A 21,293-nucleotide genomic window follows, 5' to 3' on the forward strand; every position below is an offset into this window, starting at 1 on the left:
TCCTCATTGTTATATTTTTCTTTCTATTTTTATTCATTTAATAAGTTTTCTTGGTTTAAAATTAATTTCTATTTTAGCGCAGTGTCTGTTGTTTCACTTATGTCAATAGTTCACTCTGCCATGTATATTTAGAAAATCAAACAAATAAAGAAACAAACAAGGTGCAGTATTATACAAAAATAATATATGCATTCTAAGATCCCCCCCCCCCCCTATAAGCTAAAATTGTGTCACCTGTACACCTGAAGGTTGGGACTCCTTCAACTTAGAGTAGCACCCCGCCCACCTGATCTGAATATTATTTCACCAGCTTGGTCCCTGGTAGCCACAGACTGCAAACTGTAGGCACAATGAAGGTAAGACCTAAAAATTGACACTTATTGCTAGTCTTGGGGATGGATTTGGGGCGCGGCTCTCCTCGGGTTGGTGTAACCGAGTTGCTTTCGGGGTGGCACACCCTAACATTTATTAAGCACTATTTAATTTTCACTAATATTATACTTTCTCTAGCACTACACATTTTAACCTCTAGCTTCTGCTACTTTCTTATTAACACACTTCTAGCTTAGTTTTTTCACTTGTGTGCTGCCCTGGGGTGACTTACTTATGCTGGCCTTTTTGGGGTTCCGCGCCTCAGATCCAAACTTAGTATTAGGGACCCACCAGAAATGAGGTTACCGTGAAGCTGGTTGGTGGGCAAATATTTCTTGGCCAATTGATATACCAAGAACCTCTGTTATTGATTGATTGATTGATTGATTAAAAATATGGAGTGTGCATCTGCACCACGTGTTTTTCTTTGCAGAACTACAAGTCCCAGCATGATAGCACCTCATGTATATTGGATGTGCATTCTAAGATACCCCCCCCCCCCCTATAATACAAAAAGAATATATACTGATAGATGATTTTTCAAGATGGTGTGTTGCTAACAGGCCAATAAGAAGGCGTAGCCCACTCACTCAAAGGGGGATGGTTATGTGCCAAAAGGATTCTTTAGATTTTCTCTTACATATGACAACTTTCACCATAAAAACTGGTTATAGGTTCTGTACCTCAACTCACATAGAGCACTTTGTGATAATAAACATACTGTAAAGATATCTTTCTGTTGTCCTATGGTGTCAACCTCCACTGTGACATATAATTATGGATTGCATACCCCAACTCACATAGGATAAGGTGTAGTAAAGCAGATAAATGTAGCTTTTTTAATATGCCATAAATCAGGATTTACAATATAAGGCTAGCGTACCACAGTCAAGGTTTTTAATATTGTGTATCCTCATATAAAGGTTTCTTTATCCTATGCATGTGTATTCAGAGACTGGTAAATGCTCCACTATAACGATAAAACAGTAATAGTTACTGGGAATCCATAGATGGGCTAAATACATAATACAGCATTTCGAAAAAATCATGTAAAAACATACATAGGTAAAAAGAGTGTATTGGCTCTGAAAGAGGTACAAAAATATCTAACATTTAGACAATCAAAGATAAGAAGTTGAAAGAGTCCAGCTCTGGATAGAATGAATGTTACCTCCTAAATGGCCAAGGCTCCAATAAAATGCAGAGTCTCCAGGTATCAACACATTTTGGCTCACAATGGGAGCTTTTATTAAGACATCATCCTGTCTCTACAGCCGCTGTTTGAGTAACATATATGCAGAACATTGCCTCTCAGCCTAGCCCGTCAGTATAGTACATACACACACATACATAGGGCTTTTCCATTTTTTGTTCTCTAAAGTCAACACAGTCAACATGGACACCGCGCTTTGGGCACAGTGCCTCGCTACATTCGGCACACTATTATATTCCATGCCCTGGTGGAACGTAGGGCAGGAAATACCACCTGTCAGAAAATGTCGGCACAAAAAAAAAACATGTCGACCTTTTGACTGTCTACTGTCCCAATATGGACCCAATGCTTGTGTTGACCTAATGACCCTGTCAACCTAAAGTCATGTCAACCTTTTTTATGTGTTGACCTTCAATGGTCAACCTAATGCATGTTGACCTTTTGAATGTTAACCTAGTGACTGTATACTATTATAATAAAGGTATAGGATATATCCACAAGGACACTGTCTGGTGAGCTCTTTTACATCATCCACTTACTTCCATCTTTTGTTCCAGTGGACTTTAAGGTTGTTCTTTTTATATATGTTTTTTAAAAGAAAGAAATAAAGAAATCATTATTAAAAAGTATTCAATTATCAATATTGGTCATTTGGATTTCCGAGATAAAGATACCTAGATGTGTTTTAAAATCTCATTGTGAATTGTGAGTTCTTGGTATGCTTATCAAAAGAAACCGTTATACGTATTTACCCATGCTTTCTCAGTGAGTGAAAAACGTACATTCTAAATCTCCGTACCACATGGTGAATTTGGTGAAGGCTTCCAACACCATAAAAAAGATACCTTTATGAGCTTTCCTTTACACTCTTTATTGTGAGTGTGGTATATTCTGTGAAACACACCCATTTCCCTTTGAAACGTGATAACTATATATAAATGACAATCCTACACATTTAATTCTTCTCTTTTTTCCCATAAACCATCTGGTGAGAATTGGAGAAGAAAGAAGAATGTCCCTCCTTCCTTTAAGAGTTACGGACAGCGCCCTGGGAAAGGAACCTCTGCTGGGGGAGCAGCAGAGGTAACTAGCTGGTCGCAGGAGCAAGCTTCTGCGACCAACGATTACAATGGGGCAGAAAACGGGAGCACGCAGCTGGCGATTTATCGCCGGGGCACACTTCCATCACTGGCAATATGGTTGTCTGCGACAATATTCCCAGCGATTATAGCCCCTATCGCCCCCGTGTGTACACAGCATTAATCCTAAAACCCATCAGTAGTGCAAGGTTTCATTTTACAGCTGTCAAGTACTAAATCTATTCCTGTCCACAGAGTTCTCTTTTAATAATAATAATAATAATAATAATATATATATATATATATATGTATTTAATCCTTACTGTACATAGCATAGCGAAAATGTAAAAGGTATATGTAATTTACAGACCGCTTCCTTGTTACACTCTACTTTTAGAATGCTGTGTCAAGGTAGCACTCATTTAAGTAATAAATAGGGTGGCAACAAACTAGTGTTATGAGAGCCATGGGTCTACCAAGGGCTCTGGCTGAGTTAAATAATTGATGTTAAAGGTTCTTTTTTAGCAGTGCCAATTTAATCCAGCTCAAACTGTCAGCATAGCAGAATGATTGCTGTATCATTTGGATAGCAGGGAGCTCTGTGAGACTGAGAAATCTATTTATTAGATATATTACAAGTGACCTTTTTCTAGGAAATTACAATGTTACACTATTACTATGTTGTGCTATTTTATTATTTTACATCATTGAGATTATACCTACTTTAAATTAACCCGCATTATATTGTGGAGGCCCACAATATTTGTATTATATTAGTTTTACTGCGTGATATTCTTGTTAAACATTTATATTTTTGGTTCAATAAATAAAATATATATAGCTGACTTCTCTTCCAGCTGAGGGAATGAATAACATTACTGTAGATTGAGAATGTGGGTGTGCATCAGTTTAACTCCAGGGACTTATGTAATAGGGTCTGAGCAGTGGCGTATTTATAATAGATGCAGTATGCGCGATGCACACTGGCCCCTGGGGTTCCCAGGGGGGCCCACATCGCACACACTGCACCCCTTCGAAAAATGGACATGGCGCCCTCTAGAGCTCAGACTTTACTGTGCTGTGCAGTAGTGTGGGAGGAGGCCACACACAAGCCTCCATCTCTCTCAAAGCACCTCCGGGTCTGTATTCCTGCAATCATTTACATGGCAAAACCAGGCTGGTTCCTACTCTGCTGAGTTATGAATTTTTTATTGCCTAGACAAGTTTTGTTTTTCTTTTATTTGACTGCTACCAACCAGTATAGTTCACTTCTCTACAATGGTTATTTGCCATTACCTGTTTATAACTTCACCTAGCAGACACCCTTTGTCAGGAACAAGTAAGCAGTAAGTTAGCACTCACTAGGATCATCAGTCCAGATCATAAGCTGTCATTTTATTGCACCCCAGTTCCTGTGTTTTTGTATATAGTTGAATCGATGGGCTTGTTTCCATGTCAAAAGTGTGGCAACAGTTCCTCCACAAAGGCTGCTTCTAGCCAGACTTCTTTGAACAGTAGATGGGTGTACCAGGGTCCTACTTATTTCTGCCAGTTCTGAACTGATGGCACTATTACATCCTCCTCCTAACCTCTTTTGGTCCTCCTATCCTGCCTCCGTTCCTACTTATCCTATTGTTTTTCGTTCGTCCACCCATCTATTTTTAGTATGTTAACTCTTATGAGTAGGGTCCTCCTTCCTCACGTACTCACCCTACCTCATTACCTCACCTGTGCTCCTGTCCTGTTCTTCCCTTCCTCTACTTCATCTTCAGTCTCCTCGACAATTTTGACACCTACTTCTGAACTGATGCTGATTTTAGTTCTACCAGCTATACCCCTATTTATGCTGTATTTTATCAACACACCCTGTACGTTACCTTGTAATTTGTTTTTTGTTTGCTATGTACGGCGCTGTGGACACTTTGCGGCGCCTTATAAATAAACGTACTACTACTACTATATGTTAAATTTCGAAGTAAAGTAAGCATGATGTGCCTTTCATCTGATGCATTAAGTTTCTGTGGCATTCTTAGTTTGCAGATTTTATCCGCAACGGCCTAAAACTTTTGCACAGTATATTTATAATAGATAAAGGGGGGGGGGGTGATTCAAATGGGATCCTGGCTGTCAAAACGTTTTAACAGTCGGAATATTGGCAGTTTTTCGTCTGATCCAACTGTTTCGGCTGTCGAGTGTCGGAAAGTCTGTGGATCATCAAAAATGCTGCGGATTGATGAAAAACGGCTGTGAATTTGACAATCCGTGGCCATTTCCGAAAACACAGATCCAATTTTTTTTAAAGTTTTTGTTAATGCCAGCATTGAATAGGGAAGTGTCAATATTTCCCCTGTCGTAAAATAACGGCATATATTGAATACCCCCCAAAAGCATCTGCAGGACTTGAAGGACTTGCACATAATGTGATCAGTGAATATTGTACATTTGTATCAATGTTATCCATGAAGCAATGAAATGTGGCAACATAGTAAGAGAAAGAAAAATGACTTCCTTGAGGTACATATATTCATCTCACTGCTGTGTCTCTTCATACATTACAGATGACTAACATTCTCACATTTCGTCTTGAAGAAATATGTGCGGTATTGGAAAAAATTTATTGGCAGAGCTTTATTTTCCAGGTAGGTAAACTTGTCACATGCCCAGGACATCAATGTTTAAGAGGCAGAACTCAAATAGGATTGTCAGTCTTATAATACAGTATATTATCTTTGCGGCTGTACTAAGGGTGTGATTCAGGTTGGCTCGCAAAGCACATCAGGGGCCAAATGTAATAGGGTGAGAGTTTCAGAAAGTGAGAGAATTTGGGAGAGTTTTTCCTTTTTTTTTTAAAGCGGCAATCATTTACACTGCAAAACCAGATTGATTTTGCCATGTAAATGATTGCTGCTTTAAAAAGATGGGAAAACTCTCCCAAAATCTCTCACTTTCTGAAACTCTCAACCTACAGTATTACATTTGGCCCTCGGTTTGCTAATGGACAAAACCATGTGCACTGCAGGGGGGGGGGGGGGTGCAGATGTAACAAAGTTAAATTTCAGTGAATTATTTTGTTTCTGTGCAGGGAAAATAATGACTGCTGTATATTTACACTGGAATATAGATATCAGTTTGAAGTACACACCCCACCCAAATCTAACTCTCTCTGCACATGTTACATCAGCCCCACCTGCAGTGCACATGGTTTAGTCCATTAGCAAACAAAATGTGCTTTGCGAGCCAACCTGAATCACCCCCTTAGTGTAGCTTAAGTAATATTGTTATTCATTTGGGTACAGAGAGTAAGGGTAACAACATCTGTAACTATAGCCCTGGAGTCCTGTCGTTGGCTAATTAGTTGAGCTTTGGTCATTTGGTGTAAGGAAGATCGTTATGAGCCAAAACATTTTTTAATGCTTTTGTTTACTGTATATCACTGGCACTGACATAGTTCTTGATGGAACACATGTAGCAGACACTTATGTGGAAGATGTATCAAGCAGTGTAAAGATTGGAGACATTGCTCATAGCAAACTATAAGTTATTTTTATAATTTTGTGGTTGGTTAAAGCTACTTCACTATGGACAACATGTCCACTCTCCACTGCTTGATCAATCTCCCCTGGGGCTTCTCTATGCTCTTTGACAACCATTATGGTTAAAAAAAGCTGAGCGTGAGTACATCTCGGCTATAATGTGTTGTGTCTATTCAGATCATGTCTAGTCTAGTATAATCTGTTGGCAGATGAATTGCTACAGTAGCTTAAGTATTAGTAGTACTTAATATTAGCAGTAATTACATGGAAATCTGCTGGTAAGTGAACCGTACTAGCATGGCATTCAGGCATTTCCAGGATCAAACTTTCAAACACATTCTATATAAAAATATTAACTCCATTTTCCACCCTATTACTTCATATTGCGCCCTTTGCTCAGTTGTATTTTACTGTATTTTACACTGGCGGAGTGAAGTGGCAGCCGTTTTTTCTGGACCAGACCAAGGAGACACAAGGACCTTACCAGTGGACATATTATCCCCAGACCTGTTACCCAGGACCGGACTGGTGACTACAGGTTGAGTATCTCGTATCCGAATATCCGTTATCCAAATTATTCCGAAAACCATACATTCCAGAAAGTGAAAAAAAAAATATTTTTTTGCTAAAAACTCACTGGGGACATTTGTAACATCACTACTGAGGGAATGATATTTTAACTGGCACTATATATGTACAAGACAATGATTGCTTGACATTCAAATTCAATATCTGAGATAGTACACAAATTTTGTTTCATGTTTTGAAACCTTGTTTTTTGAACAAATAAATTATATTTGTGTGTATTTTATGTGGTTGATGTGTTTATGCAGCATAAATGCAAGATACTTCAAAATACATCATTGAAATATTAAAATATTCCAAAAAACGGAATAATCCGTTATCCAAAATTCTCCTGGTCCCGAGCATTTTGGATACGGGATATTCAACCTGTATTATACTATGCGAATGAACTGATTAACACCCAGTTCTGATACAATCCTTGGTAATTGCACTTGTGCATCTTGGCACCTGAATCATTTGTTTTATCAGATCTTGTATTGTCTTGTTCATTTTATGTGTGTATATGTATATTAAAAACTGGCTTCACCATTCTAAGCCTTTCTTATTTGCATGTACCGGAGTATTTTACCCAGCAGGGGGACTCCATATATTGGATGTGAACATAGGACAGGATAAATCATTTAATACTAAGGAAGTATATTTTTGTATTATCTTTCACCTCTGCACCTATGCACCTACTGTCTATATATGATCACACCCATTCACTGGCGCCGTTTGGATATTCTAAACGTATATGCTAAACTGCGGACAGTTTAGCATATACGATCTAAGCTGAAGTAGGCCGTTGCGCATTTATACTCTTATGCAAACTCCGGCACCGAACAGCTTCAGCGAGTTACACACTCACCGGGCCGTTCATTGGGGTGAGGGAGGGCCATGGGCAGAAACTGCAGTGGACCAGGGGAACGCCCAGCGTTTTATAGGAGTCCCATGAAAACGTTGGGGTTCCCCTGGAAACACGGGCGGGCCGATGCCTGCTGGAGGCAGACGGCTGACGTCACATGACGTCAGTGTCCACCCCATCTTCTACAATTTCCGAAGGCAGGGGGGCAGGTGTTTGAGGCAGGCGGCGTTGGCTCGCTAAGCAGTAAACGACCGCTGCTTAGCAAGCCTTGCTGAACCAGGCCCTAAGAGTATAAATATGTGTTGAGGTGGATAGGAGAGATAACATAAAACCAAATAACTTTCTTCATTCGTCTGAGGGATCTGAATTAACTCCTTCTATATAAAACCCCTTCAGTGATTGCCAAGTCATCATATTGTATTTACTAATGCATACAGTACGCTGCCTAAATAAATATCATAGACTCTGAAAATGTAACATTATTTATTGTTTTATTTTACATATACACTTTCTTAAAATTGTTGATTTTTAGATTTCAAATGTCCCCTTGATGTATCCCAAGTGATGCCAGAGCTCCTAGTTCCGCAGATATTATGAAAGGTCTCAGTTTGGACAAAACATCATCTCTGGATCTTGATTGTGAGGAACATTTGGTCCAGGGGGGTCCTGTAGTGCCAATTGCCAGCACACTGATAAATGTGTTGATCTAGAAGCTCTGATGTCAGTCTTGGAAAAATTAAGGTGATATTTGAAACCTAGGAATAAAAGCAAGTAAATATTATAATAATTGTCCAGAGCATAAATACATTTTAATTATATATATATATATATATATATATATATATATACATATATATATATATATATATATATATATAGATATATATTCTGCAAATGTATGGCACTCCGATTCGATCAGGGCCGGCGCTACCCGCTCAGCACAGCCTGCAAAGCAGGTAGGTGCCGGCCCTGAGAGGCGCTCCGAGTCCCGCCCGCCAACTTACAGTATCGCACTGTTGCTGTTGCCGGGTGCGTGCTGCAGCCGGCACCTGTCAAACTATATGACAGGCAGCGGCACCGTCAGTGAGCTCAGCGCGCCCACAGGCAGCACAGCGGAGCCCAGAGTGAAACAAACGGTGATCTGCTGCTGCCAGCATCAGCCAGGGGAAAGCAGGTGCAGGAACTTCGAGGAAGTGACTCTTTGCACTTGAAGCAGACCAAATTGGAGACTAGAGGTGCTGACTGCAGTGCTGAGTGTGCCAGGAACTAGAAGAAGGTAACTAACAATTTGAGGAGGGGGCAGGCTGCACATTGTCCCAGACACCCAGAGGCAATATAATTTTGGTGCCCCCCCCCCCCTTGCTGATCGAGACTGTTGATAGCGGATTCGGATTATTATATCGTCACCCCCACCTGAAGTGTTATAACACAACCTGCAAAATTGTCTAATAGACATATGTGTTGGCATTTAGAATCAACTGCTTATCTGAAATTGACTTCAGTCGGAGAGGTGTGTCATTTCGCCTTTTAATTTTGATACTGCTGTTTCGCTTCAGTGGAAGCACTACCGGGTCATTTGACTCACAACGGTGACCACACCTTCTTTCTTCTTTATAAAATAATCCACGAGAGTATATTTCAATTTATATGCATAAAGATTCCATAGATCTTGGTGTATTACCCCTGAGGAAGTCCCTAGTGGACGAAACGCGTAGGGTTATCTCGCATGATCTAATCGACACCATTGTACGGAATCATTATGAGTTACCACCTGCAATAATCTCTGTAAACCATCAACAATTTCTGTAAATCAACCATGACCTATGTATTTTAAACCTTTTAATGTACGAAATAAATTTTGTATTTTTACAATTTGGTGATATTACCTCTTGAGCGCACCTCTACACCCCTTTCTCTCTATATATATATATATATATATAAATATATATATATATATATATATATATATATAAATATATATATATATATTGTCCAATCTGGCTTTATTATTATAGCATATGTGTCCCTGCACTCCACTTAAAAAAAAAAAAAAAACTTCCTTGCAATCTGGTACCTTCCAGAACACTGACAAGTAGCACCAGCTCCCTCCCAGATACCCAGAGCACTGCATCAATTGACTTCTATGCCCCTGGCAGTGCTACTGCTGTCAGCAACTGGTGTGGGCGCTACGTATAATCAGTGCTACTAATGAGGGCAACGGTGGGCAATATGTATAAGCACTGCTACTATTGTGGCCATTAGTGGGCATTATGTGTAAGCGGCGCCACTATTGTGGACATTATGTATGTGTAAGGGTTCTACTACTGTGGACACTATGTATGTGTAAGGGGCACTACTCTGAGGTGTAATGTGAATAAGGGGCACTGGGGCTGTGCAGGGCCATAAATAGGTGTGTGCCAGTGGTGCCCTGCCCATTTGCACTGTGAGTATACCATCTGGAAGTACCACTCAGCGCCATTTTCCAGTCGCCACTGCTATCAGAGCTTGTGGACGGAAAGCTGCAGTTATTGATTGGCTGTTGGACCAAGAGCTCCGATTGGCTCATGAGCTGGTGCCATACTGTGATGCATATTGTGGAATGGCCATTACGGCATGTGGTATAATGTGTAATAATGGTGTTTATGGTACTGTTATGTGGCCATGCCCCTGTTTTCTCTGTGGTGGTGGGGTCACAATTTTGTTTCAGGTGCTCTGGTGTTGTGTAATGAGAATACGATTGTGCTACTGGGTGGCATAATTAGAAATGGGATTACTTTAGCGTGGCCATGCCCCTTCCTTGTAAGACCACACATTTTTTTGGGTGTGCACTGTCCCTTTGTAAAGTATGAGGGGGCGCAAATTTAAAGTTTGCAGGAGGGCGCCAAACACCCTAGCACCGGCCCTGTATACTATCTAAGCCCGCTCGAAGCAAAAGCTTTGAAAGCTAGTCTGCTACCTTGTGATTGCCTCTGTGTTTCTGTATGTGGTGATATTTATTATTGAAATTTAGCAATTTATACTTGGCTAAGGAACATTACATTTTCAATATTTTTGATTGTGATAAATTCATGAATGTTGCAAGAGGCTAGATTGAAGGCATTTATACTGGTCACTATATATAGTACTATAACGGAAGTATGGTTCTCTAATACATTATTGGGAACCATAATCTAAAACTATTCTTGCTTGTAAGTTTTATTTTAAGGAAAATATTTAAAAAAAATATATATATTCTATAGTATGTTAACTTGAAAGAGGTCTTGTACTCTCCAGTCTAAATAAAAGAACATTGAGGCCTATTGGGAAAATGTATTTTGTGCCATAAATGCCATTTATTTCTTTCAAAAAAATGTTTTCTTTGATTTGCTATGCTCCAATAAGTTTCAGTAGTTCTCTTGGCCCTGAAGCACTTTTTGTTGCCAAATATAAATATTTACCCATGGGACAAAGGCCAGAGATTTTCTTAGGCAATATTGTCTGTCTTTTTCTGCATACAAAGTAATGCAGGTTGAGTATCCCTTATCCAAAATGCATTTTGGATAAAGGATTATTCCATATTTTGCAATATTTTTATATTTCTATAAAGCATTTATTTCCATTTACATGGTTTAGCACTACACCCATCTCAGAATCACTTCCTCTGAACATTATTTTAACCATTCTACGGTTGAGAGTAGTTTAGCTGAATGTTAAGCAGGTTAGATTAGGTAGTTCAGCTAAGTTAGCTTCTGATAGCAAATTTTTGACAAGGTAGTTAGACGTTCCAATTCCTAGAGAATAGTTTAGCTTTGGTTATGCAGAGAGACTTGGTAGTATTAGGTAGTTTAGATTCCATTAGGCAGTTTAGTTAGAGGTTTGTGTGTACTGTGTAATGTACATGGTTATTCATTGCAATTATCATCTTGCAATGTTATGGTTGTCCTCCCCGACAATAACCTTCTATAGGATCTTATGACCTAGGGCAGTATTCAATGAGAAAAATGTGCCATGTTTTATGGCGAATTTGTGCTTTTCTCGCGTTGGATGGAGACTTTTGCTCTCAAAAAGCGAGCAACCCTATTTAATGTGCACTTCTCGCCGTCTTTCTGAGTGATTTTCGCCGTGTCTCTCCGTGTAGCAATTCTCCATCTTTTCATGGAGAAGTGGCATGTGAACTTTTTAAATAAAAGGTTTTTTTGGTGTAAAAAATCAGGAATTTTATTCTGAGAAGGGGCATGCTATTTTTATTCATGTGCTTATAGCACATGAATATATATTTTAATTTGAAAAAAAAAAAATATATATATATTATTTTTTTTACACAGAGCAGCCAGCAGGGGGCGGGGAGCCGAGCCGCTCATTAGATATTCATATATTCACTGCACCCGATCATTACATATGCAGTGAATATACCCGGTCCCCTGCTGGCTCTGGGGGGGGGGCAGCTTGTGCAGCCTGGGTCCCGGGGAGCCCACCTCCCCCCCACATACATTCTGGGGCAGGCAGGGAGACTTCAATCTCCCTGCCTGCCACCGTCCCACGGCTCCCTGCCGCGGACGCTCGTCCGCTGCATGGATTAAGATTCGCCGTGAGGGGCTACTCGCCCCTCCAACATTGAATATGGAGAGAGCGAGTGGCAGCCAGCCCTCCGGAACACAGCGAGTGTGCAGCTAATCCTAAACAGGATTCGCTGCACACGGCGAGATTTCTCATTGAATACTGCCCCTATTCAGCAAAGCAGCCAAGTACATTCCACCTTGCAGCCAATGAAATATCTATAATGGGTATAAGGTGTGGGCACCCACTTATTTATACTTATCCCTACAGAGTCCCAGTGGCGTAAGTTCATATCAGGTGCCCGGAGGCGGCAAAGATGGTAGTGCCCCCCAACTACACTTACATAGCATAAGTGACCCCCAAATCTACAGACATCACCTCCAACCCAGAATGTAGTAGCTGAAACTACGATTTCTGTCCCCCCCCCATCACCAAACACTGTCGCCCAGTCCACGTCAGCCTGTCTGCAACGTTGTGTGTACAATATACACACATAACATCACACACAAACACACACATATATATATATATATATATTTATATATATACACATACATACATACATACACAGTCACACATAAGCATACATACACCTATGCACATGTTCACTCACAAATATACATAGTCAAACACCTATATACATACATATACAGTCACACCCATGCACACATACAGTATAATAGTAATGTACAAAGATAAATATATACAGAGCACATTCCTGTCACACTCACCATGATGCTGGAGGGCCTGCCGTTTAGCCCCGCCCCCTTTTCGGACTGCTCCTCAAAGCCTGCAGGGTGATTCAGAAAAACTTTTGGGAGTCTGGGAAGGGTGAGCAGTTGACATTATTAGCCCCCTATTCGTCTGGCTGCTGGAGAACTGAAGTGAAGAGAAACTAAAGTAAATGAAAGCTCCCAGCAGCCCTGAGCTTCCTGCAGCAAGGGCTGCTAGGAACTGTAGTTACTTTCAGTTTCATCCCTACCCTGCACACATGACCCGGCTGCTGCAGCAGTTATGTCGGCACTCACTTTGATCTGACTCCTGCGTCGGATCATGCCCCCATAGCTGTGGTGCTGGCTCCTTCTTTCCTGTGACAACTGCAGCAGCAGGTATGTTACCGCTCACTGCAGAAGTCACAGGCTCCTGGTGCCGGCTCCTGAGTCCTCAGTGCCCCCCCTAGTGGCTAACGCCCGGCGGCCAATGTCTCCATTGCCTCCGGGAGTTACGCCACTGCAGAGTCCTGTGGTGGTCAACTCTGCAGACAGAAATCATTGGAAAAATGGCAAAACTGCAGGCGCAGGTGCCATGTTCCCTGGAATATTGGGACGAGATGTAATTGCGTCTCATGTTGCGATTTTTTGTCAAAAATCACACGTTTAATAGGGTGCAATTTTTAGAATAAGCCAGAAATCACTTGCGATTTCTGGCGATTTTGTAGTAACAGAAAGGAGGGATTTTTTTAGTAACAGTAAAGTGCGGATTTAAAAAAAGGCATGAGGTGTCTGTATGTGTGTATGTGTGCGTGTATGTGTCCCGAGCATAACCAGTCCCGGGATCTTTGGGCCAGTCCTGGTTTCACAAAAGTCAGGACAAAAAAGTCTTATGGTCCCCCCCTTATTTCAGAAACCGGCACCAGGCTCTTGTGTTATTCATGGTTCCATAAATACAGGGAACAAAAAAAGTACGGGTCCGCTAAATTTTGGAACCAGCACCAGGCTCTAACAGCCAGCAGGGTGATCACAACTGGGGGAGACTTTTTATAGTATATAAGCTACTCTGGCCAAAACATCACCACCTGACTTACACCACATTACACTTCACACATTAATGCCCATTAAGTCACATTACGCCCCACACAATAATGCCCATTGCACCACATTATGCCCCCACAGTAATGCCAATTGTGCCACATTATGCACCACATAATAATACCTACTTTATACATTATGCATCCCAAAATTATGCCTATTGTGCCATATTTTTTTCCCACTGTTGTCTCAGAAATGCCCATTCAGCTACATTACACCCCACACAGTAATGCCCACTGTACTACATTATGCCCCACACAGTGATACCCATTGCTCCACATTGCAACCCACCAGTGCCTTACACATAAATGTCACAAAAAAAGGGAATAAGAAGATAATCCACAGCGCTGCATTATATGCTCTTAATGCTCCAAATTTTGTAAGGAGTATATATTTTACACAATTTAATGCCCATTGTGCCACATTATGCACATTACTGCCCACTTCACCACATTTCATCCCACACAATAATGCACACTCTGCCACATTATGCCCCACACAGTAATTCCCATTACCGCCAGTTACCTCTTTTTGACAGTGAAGCCAAGAAAAGAGCAGCCAATCACAGTAGCTGCAGATCAGTTCCATTGCAAAGCAGCACATAGATATATCTGAAAGTGCAGGAGTGGGGGCAAATCAGCTGACCATCCGGGGGGCGGACCTTCAAACAGACCAGGGGTGGAGCTTCAAACTGTCAGGGAAGCTGAGCTCAGCTTTAGACAGATGGGGCCAAATGTAATAGGGTGAGAGTTTCAGAAAGTGAGAGATTTTGGGAGAGTATTCCCATTTTTTTAAAAGCAGCAATCAATTACATAGCAAAATCAGGTTGATTTTGCCATAAACGTGTCTCAGATCTGCAAGTCCTGGAGAAATCATTAAATTGTCAAATGATTTCTCCCCCATACCCAAGGCTGTAAATGAATGATAATGCAGATCGTCCATTTGCTGTCGTGCAGGGAATAGTGGCATGCAAGGGGGGGGGGGGGGGGGGGGGCGGCATTTAGGCCACACGCAACATTGAAAAATATAGAATATAAATTATGAAAGAAACATCATATACAGTAATTTGATTGTGATAGTTTATGCAGCATTCCTGATCCCCCTGGTATATGAGTATATGTCAAAAAGGAGTTTACATTGTACAAGTATGCCACCTTTCTTGTCTTTGCTTAATGCCACGGTAAAAATTAATATTATACTAAGGGGAAGTCCTTATGTTCGAGGTGTAAAATTCACTGAGTATTTATAATATAATAGTAACAATAAGATCAAATATATCAGCAGCTTAGAAGTTGTAACCTTTTTTTTCTGTAATGGATATTCTTAGTTTCTAGTTAAACAGTAGGAAACATGGAGGCCTGCCAGCAACATTATTAAAAAGTAGCCAGATGGGAGATCCAATTAAATATCCTGATTACCATTCCAAATGCTTTGTTATTTAACATCTTTGTAATATATTCCCTTGTTATTCAGCATGCTGCACTTTGACGTCTGTAGGTCACACAAGAGGTTATATTACCATTTATCTAGTTAATTGTGAATTTTCTTGCTGTCATTTTTACTTAAACTTTAGCACTACCATGTTTTCTAGTACATAAACTAAACTACAAATCTTTTATTAATAGCAAATCAATGTATAATTAAAGCTAAAATGATAATAACGCTTATTATAATACATTGGGGGATATGCAATTATCTGTGGTAAATTACAGCGGTTAATGGACCCCCCCAGGTGCTATCCAATTAGCCTTGATAGCCGACACTTGTCAGGGATTATGCTTGAAGCATAATCCCTGATATCAACCCTTCAGATCTTCTGGGATTTTATTCAGGATCCCGTGAGTTATTGCCTTAAAACAGGAAATTTTTCTGTTGAAAAAAATAATTTTAATTGTATACAGTAGTCTGATAATGACCATTTAGCTAAAATCACAATATAAACCCCTAGCACCAGAAAGTGTCTTTCCCTGAAACTGCAAGAACATAAACTTTCACTCTTTATTTATACACATTCATTGGGCAAAGTTGTGACTAGTCGCAGCTGTTGCCCATGGGCTTTGCATGAGGGTATGGGGGTTAGATAAACATACTGGAAATCTAGTCGATATATTGCTCAGCAACCAAATTGCTGTGTCCCGTTTTCATCAGCGACCAGTGATGATCGCTTATGAAAATGATGCCGGGGAAGCTGCTGGTCGCAGGAGCATGCTCCTGCGGCCAGTGACCATTGCAGGGCTGCTCACGGGAGTGCGCTCCCAGCGACAGTCGCCCCGTAGGCATGGGGATATGGCTGCATAGTGACCATATCACCAGCGATTCTTGTGTACGTGGCTTAAGGCCTAGCAGGTCCCAAGATGCCCATGGCAAGGCACCACGAAAGCCATGATCCATCACAAAGGATGTCTTCTAATTTAATGTTTTACAGAGGCTCAGTAAAGAGGCTTAAACCACCATTAATGTCACTATCACTGGCACTGAGCATCTCTGTTTTTATAGTGTGAAAATACTATGATTGTAATCTATATGTTATAACATGATGAGTAGCCTTCTATGATTATTTTTTTTAGAAAACAAGTTGGATAAAAATAATGGGCATTTGTCCGTTGGACTGCAAGTGCACCACTACTGTGTAATGCGATGGGATACACAGGCTATATAGGGGCAGATGTATCAAATCAGAAAAGTGATAAAGTGGTGATAACGTGGAGATAGCGAATCAACTTCTAACTGTCATTTTTCAAACATAGCTGATTAGCTGGTGCATTAACACCTTCCACTTATCACCACTTAACACTTTCCAAGCTTAACCCCTTAAATGGTGGGTTTTGCTGGGGCAGGACAAGGTTTGTCCTGCCCCAGCAAAAACCACCACAGAGCTGTGGGCCACCACCCCTCCCCCTCCCCCGTCTCTCCACCCCTCCTGTTGCTCCTCCTCCCCCTCATCTGTGCTCCGGCTTACGATCATACGCTGGAGCTCCTGGGCCCTGCTGCTGCCCCAGCCACCGATCGTAACAGGTGGCAGGCTAGGGATGTTCGGGGTGGCTCGGGAGGTCTCGGGCACCGGAAATCCCGAGTCCCCCCGAGCAGCGCGAAGAACATCCCTGACTCTGCCACCTGCTCAGTGCTTACTAGAACTAATGGCGGCGGGGGCAGGGCGCCGTACATTGCCAGAGTGGAAAGGTGAGGGGAAGTGATGGGAGGGTAGAGCAGAGCGGCCACTGGGGGGGTGCCCATACAGGTGATGCGCCAGTTGTGCACAGCTGCAGGCACCACTGGTGCACACCTTTATCTTAGTGGTATGTCCGGAAATTTTCCGGGACAGCCCGCTGCGGCAAAATTTCCAGGCATACCACTCAAGTGGTTAATACATCTGCTCCATTATATGATGTGCTCCCCAAGCAGTGTAATGTGATATATGCCTTTTCTGGGATTATACTTAGGTTGTCAAAGCAGCTGGTATAATATGTATGTATAGTGTGTTTGTTTTTTCCTGTTGGGGGCCAGTTTGTTTATTTATTCCGGTGAGGCCATTATGTTTTATTTTTTTTCCTATTGAGGCCAATATGTTTTATTGTTTTCTGTACAGGGAGGACAGGAAGCCCAAACTGATATCTTGCAAGGGTCCCTTAAGGTCTAAATTTGAGTCTGTATGTGTTCGCTGTTTGGTCGAAGGGATCAGCAGCGGGGTGGACTTCAAAGCCACCACAGCACCTGGGATGCTGAATTCGGCTTCACTTCTTATTCTAAGTCACTTCTTTAGACCCACCTCCCCAACAAACACACACACACACACACACACACACACTGCATAATATAGCAATTCATGGATTTATGTGGAGTGGGTGGGACCAAAATTGTGAGATTCTATTAGAATAATGCCACAAGGCGGTGGATCTGCAATCATGGGCAATAACACAAACATATTCACAGTAGTCCTCTTTTGACAGCATATCTCAAAACACCTGTTTTAGCACTCACAGCATTGAATCCATTGCTATTGGTCCTATACCAGTAACCAAAAACTGCACTTGCATGGTTATTTTTTATTTGTAACTAGATTTCCTTCTAAATGTGTCTCATTCCTCTCATTTGCATAAGGTGCATACACAAGGCACAAGGTGCTATTTGTGCTTACGTTTTTTACTGTATAGTAAAAATTTTAAAAAAAGTTAGCACAAATGGCACAGTGTTTATATAGCTTGTGATACCGATGTGAGGTCAATATTGAAAGTAAAAATAGAGGTGACTACACATGATGTGATATGTGCATCCGATTCTGGATGGTGCAAAAATTTTGCATGCCAATAAAATATGATTCATTTTATAGTGAGGCTGGTGGTTTTTAGTATTACAAAAGAACTAGTTCATTTGTAGCCATTTCATGTAGCCGAGCTAAACTGATCATCTTAGCCGTGCCGTATTGATGCATCCAGGGAAGGAACTTTGGGGGCAAAAGTCAACTTTAAACTTTGATTTTCAAACAAACAATACGATGTGCATTTCTAAATGAACACTTCATCAGAAGCTGAGAATTTCATCTTTAAAATGGTACCTCTTTTTGGTTAAGTATGAAGGGAGAAAAAAGGGATTATCACCAAAAATCACCTTCTATATGATAGTCAAAACCGGAATAAAAGTTAGCGAATGCAGGTAGGTACATTTTCACTATAATGTGTACAAGCTGGTGTTCTATTATAGTCAACATAGCTCTGGGGAGTTCAGGGAAATAGCATAGTTAAAATTGTACATAGATAAAATCGCACCGTGTTAATGCACCTATAGAGTGCAGGCAACATTACAAAGGAAGAGTCAGATAATCATAGGGAAAAAAAGAATAAATAAAGTATTAAGCACTGAAAGGAACACACTTTTAATTACAATGGTATCTAGCTGTGTATCACATTCATATTTTACTGTAATTAGGCTAAAATAACATTATGTTAGTCTGGCAAAGGACACATCCATTGCAAAAAAGAGATTTTTAACATACAGTTCATTCATGTACAGGCAACAACATAGGCACATGAACCAGCGTATTATCACTACCTTCAACTTATTTATATCTCGCTAACCTTCCTCTAATGGATTTTTAGCCTGAGACATATTGTAGCTATCCACAAAATAGATAAAATATAAAATGGCATAGCATTATGGATATAGATTAGATTTCACACTAAACTTCAATTTTCACCCCATGACCCTTCATTCAAGCAAATCTCGAGTCTTCTATCTCTGAGGCAGATAATGAAGTTATTACACTTTATATTGCATCTGAATTGGCTGCGCACTCATCGGCTTGTCTATTATACAGTAGATTTACAGCACAACACAATTCCTTACCCCTCCCCCACACTACAAGATTACAATTATGGGCACATAGATAACACCAAATATTATTCAAATGAGCACACATCTCATAGTTGCCTACCCTCCCTTATCCTGCAGGAGACTCCCTGAAATCGTAGCAATCTCCCTGACTTCCTGAAGAGCCTAGCAATCTTTCTGATTTCACCTAACCTATATAATGCAGCTATTCAATTTTTTTGGGTAAAAAATAATTTAGATGATTTTCCTAAAGTAGGCAAGTATGTATGAATTGCGTTTGGAATGGATTGCATTGGCCAAGGTATCATATTTATTAAATTGTGCTGCTAGAAGAAAATAAATACCAGAGCAAATAGTGGCAAACAAATAAATCCATTATTGCAGACAACAATGTTATTATCATTACATTACATGCTTAATGCTTCACTGGTACAGAAATTGCCGGGGTGCTCACGACGTGGGGTATGGCACACACTCGGACTTCATGAAATAAAGGATCAACACATGGAGTGTGATGCCTGCGATGGCATCACACTCCATGTGTTGATCCTTTATTTCATGAAGTCCAAGTGTGTGCCATGTTATTCTCTTTATATATAAATATATATATATATATATATATAATCAGGTTGCGGTACAGCGGCACTGGAAGTCTTATCAAAATCCTTTATTGCTGGTGCAAAAACATACACAATGTCCCGACGTTTCGGGGATCAACCGTCCCCTTCTTCACACACCTTGAAGAAGGGGACGGTTGATCCCCGAAACGTCGGGACATTGTGTATGTTTTTGCACCAGCAATAAAGGATTTTGATAAGACTTCCAGTGCCGCTGTACCGCAACCTGATTATATCTACATATCAATAGAAGGCACGGAAGCAGCTGTAACATTAGCAGGAGTGCCGGACCATCTACAAGTATATATATATATATATATATGTCCAGAAACAACCGGCACTGTCTAATCAATGTGACCACAAGTGCTCCGGTACCCTCTGTCTCCCAAACCAGGGGAGAAATATACAACCGTTTATATCCTTTCAACAAATCAGCAGCAACAAAAGAGACAAACTCAAATATAGTACTAATATATATATATATATATATATATATATATGATAGATGGTGTGACCCCAATATTGCACTTATAGAAGAGCAGCACCCCTATAGTACCTCGCTCTTAACAGAGGGACTGAAAGGGAAATGGATAGAAACAAGATAGAGGTGCTCTACAGTTTTATCACCAATGCCCACTTATCAGGTGGCTAGTAAAACAAAAAGGATATCAAATAGATAAAAACAAATAACATTTATTCAGTAGTACAGCATGTAGTTTATCTTCAGTTATGCATTTCCATTTTTTCACGGTGTGCCACATACAGAAATACTTCGCAGTCCTACATGTTTCATCCGGGATGCAGTTAAGATCCCGGCGGTCGGGATCCCGGCGTTCAGAATCCCGACGCCGGAATCCCGACCGCCGAAATGCCGACACTTTCTCCCTCCTGGGGTGTCCACGACACCCCTGGAAGGAGAATAAATTAGTGTGGCGAGCGCAGCGAGCCCGCAAGGGGGGGCGATCCACGTCCCCCCCTTGTCGGCATTTCGGCTGTCGGGATTCCGGTGTCGGGATTCTGAACGCCGGGATCCCGACCGCCGGGATTCAATACTGAATCCTTTCATTCTTCAGGACTTCATCAGGGGCAATGAATGTATGGATAGTGCAGATATAAACTGCTATTCCTTTATTTCGTGCAGTAATATGCTGCAGTAGAACAGGTAGACAAAATTTTATAGTAGGTAATTTTATGATCACCTAGTTCACAAGAAGTCTAGGTTCCCAAGAAACATATTCACTAATAAGCAGATGTCACTCCCCAAACATAGAAATGCAGATTTCTCTGCAGCTCAGAGAGAAGTGTGCTGTGTATCACAGGTTCACAAAGCCAGTGTCATATCAAGTGAATATCTCTTTTGGGAACCTTGTCTAGGTTCTAT

At 40.9% G+C, this 21,293-nt stretch overlaps 1 protein-coding gene and 1 long non-coding RNA gene across 2 annotated transcripts in view; one reads left to right on the forward strand and one right to left on the reverse strand.

The window, feature by feature from the left end:
• The window catches only part of DHRSX (dehydrogenase/reductase X-linked), a 320,578-nt gene that overhangs the window by 249,929 nt on the left and 49,356 nt on the right, over positions 1-21,293 (reverse strand). The gene's annotated exons all lie outside the window — the stretch shown is intronic.
• Positions 1-21,293, forward strand: part of LOC146059902 (uncharacterized) — a 53,615-nt gene that overhangs the window by 30,546 nt on the left and 1,776 nt on the right. Inside the window, exon 2 of the long non-coding RNA XR_014470330.1 lies at positions 5,223-5,303. This is a non-coding gene — a long non-coding RNA (uncharacterized LOC146059902). The remainder of the gene's footprint in view (positions 1-5,222; positions 5,304-21,293) is intronic.

Source organism: Crinia signifera, chromosome 2 (assembly GCF_055691185.1).
Source record: "Crinia signifera chromosome 2, ASM5569118v1, whole genome shotgun sequence".
Lineage (NCBI taxonomy): Eukaryota > Metazoa > Chordata > Amphibia > Anura > Myobatrachidae > Crinia > Crinia signifera.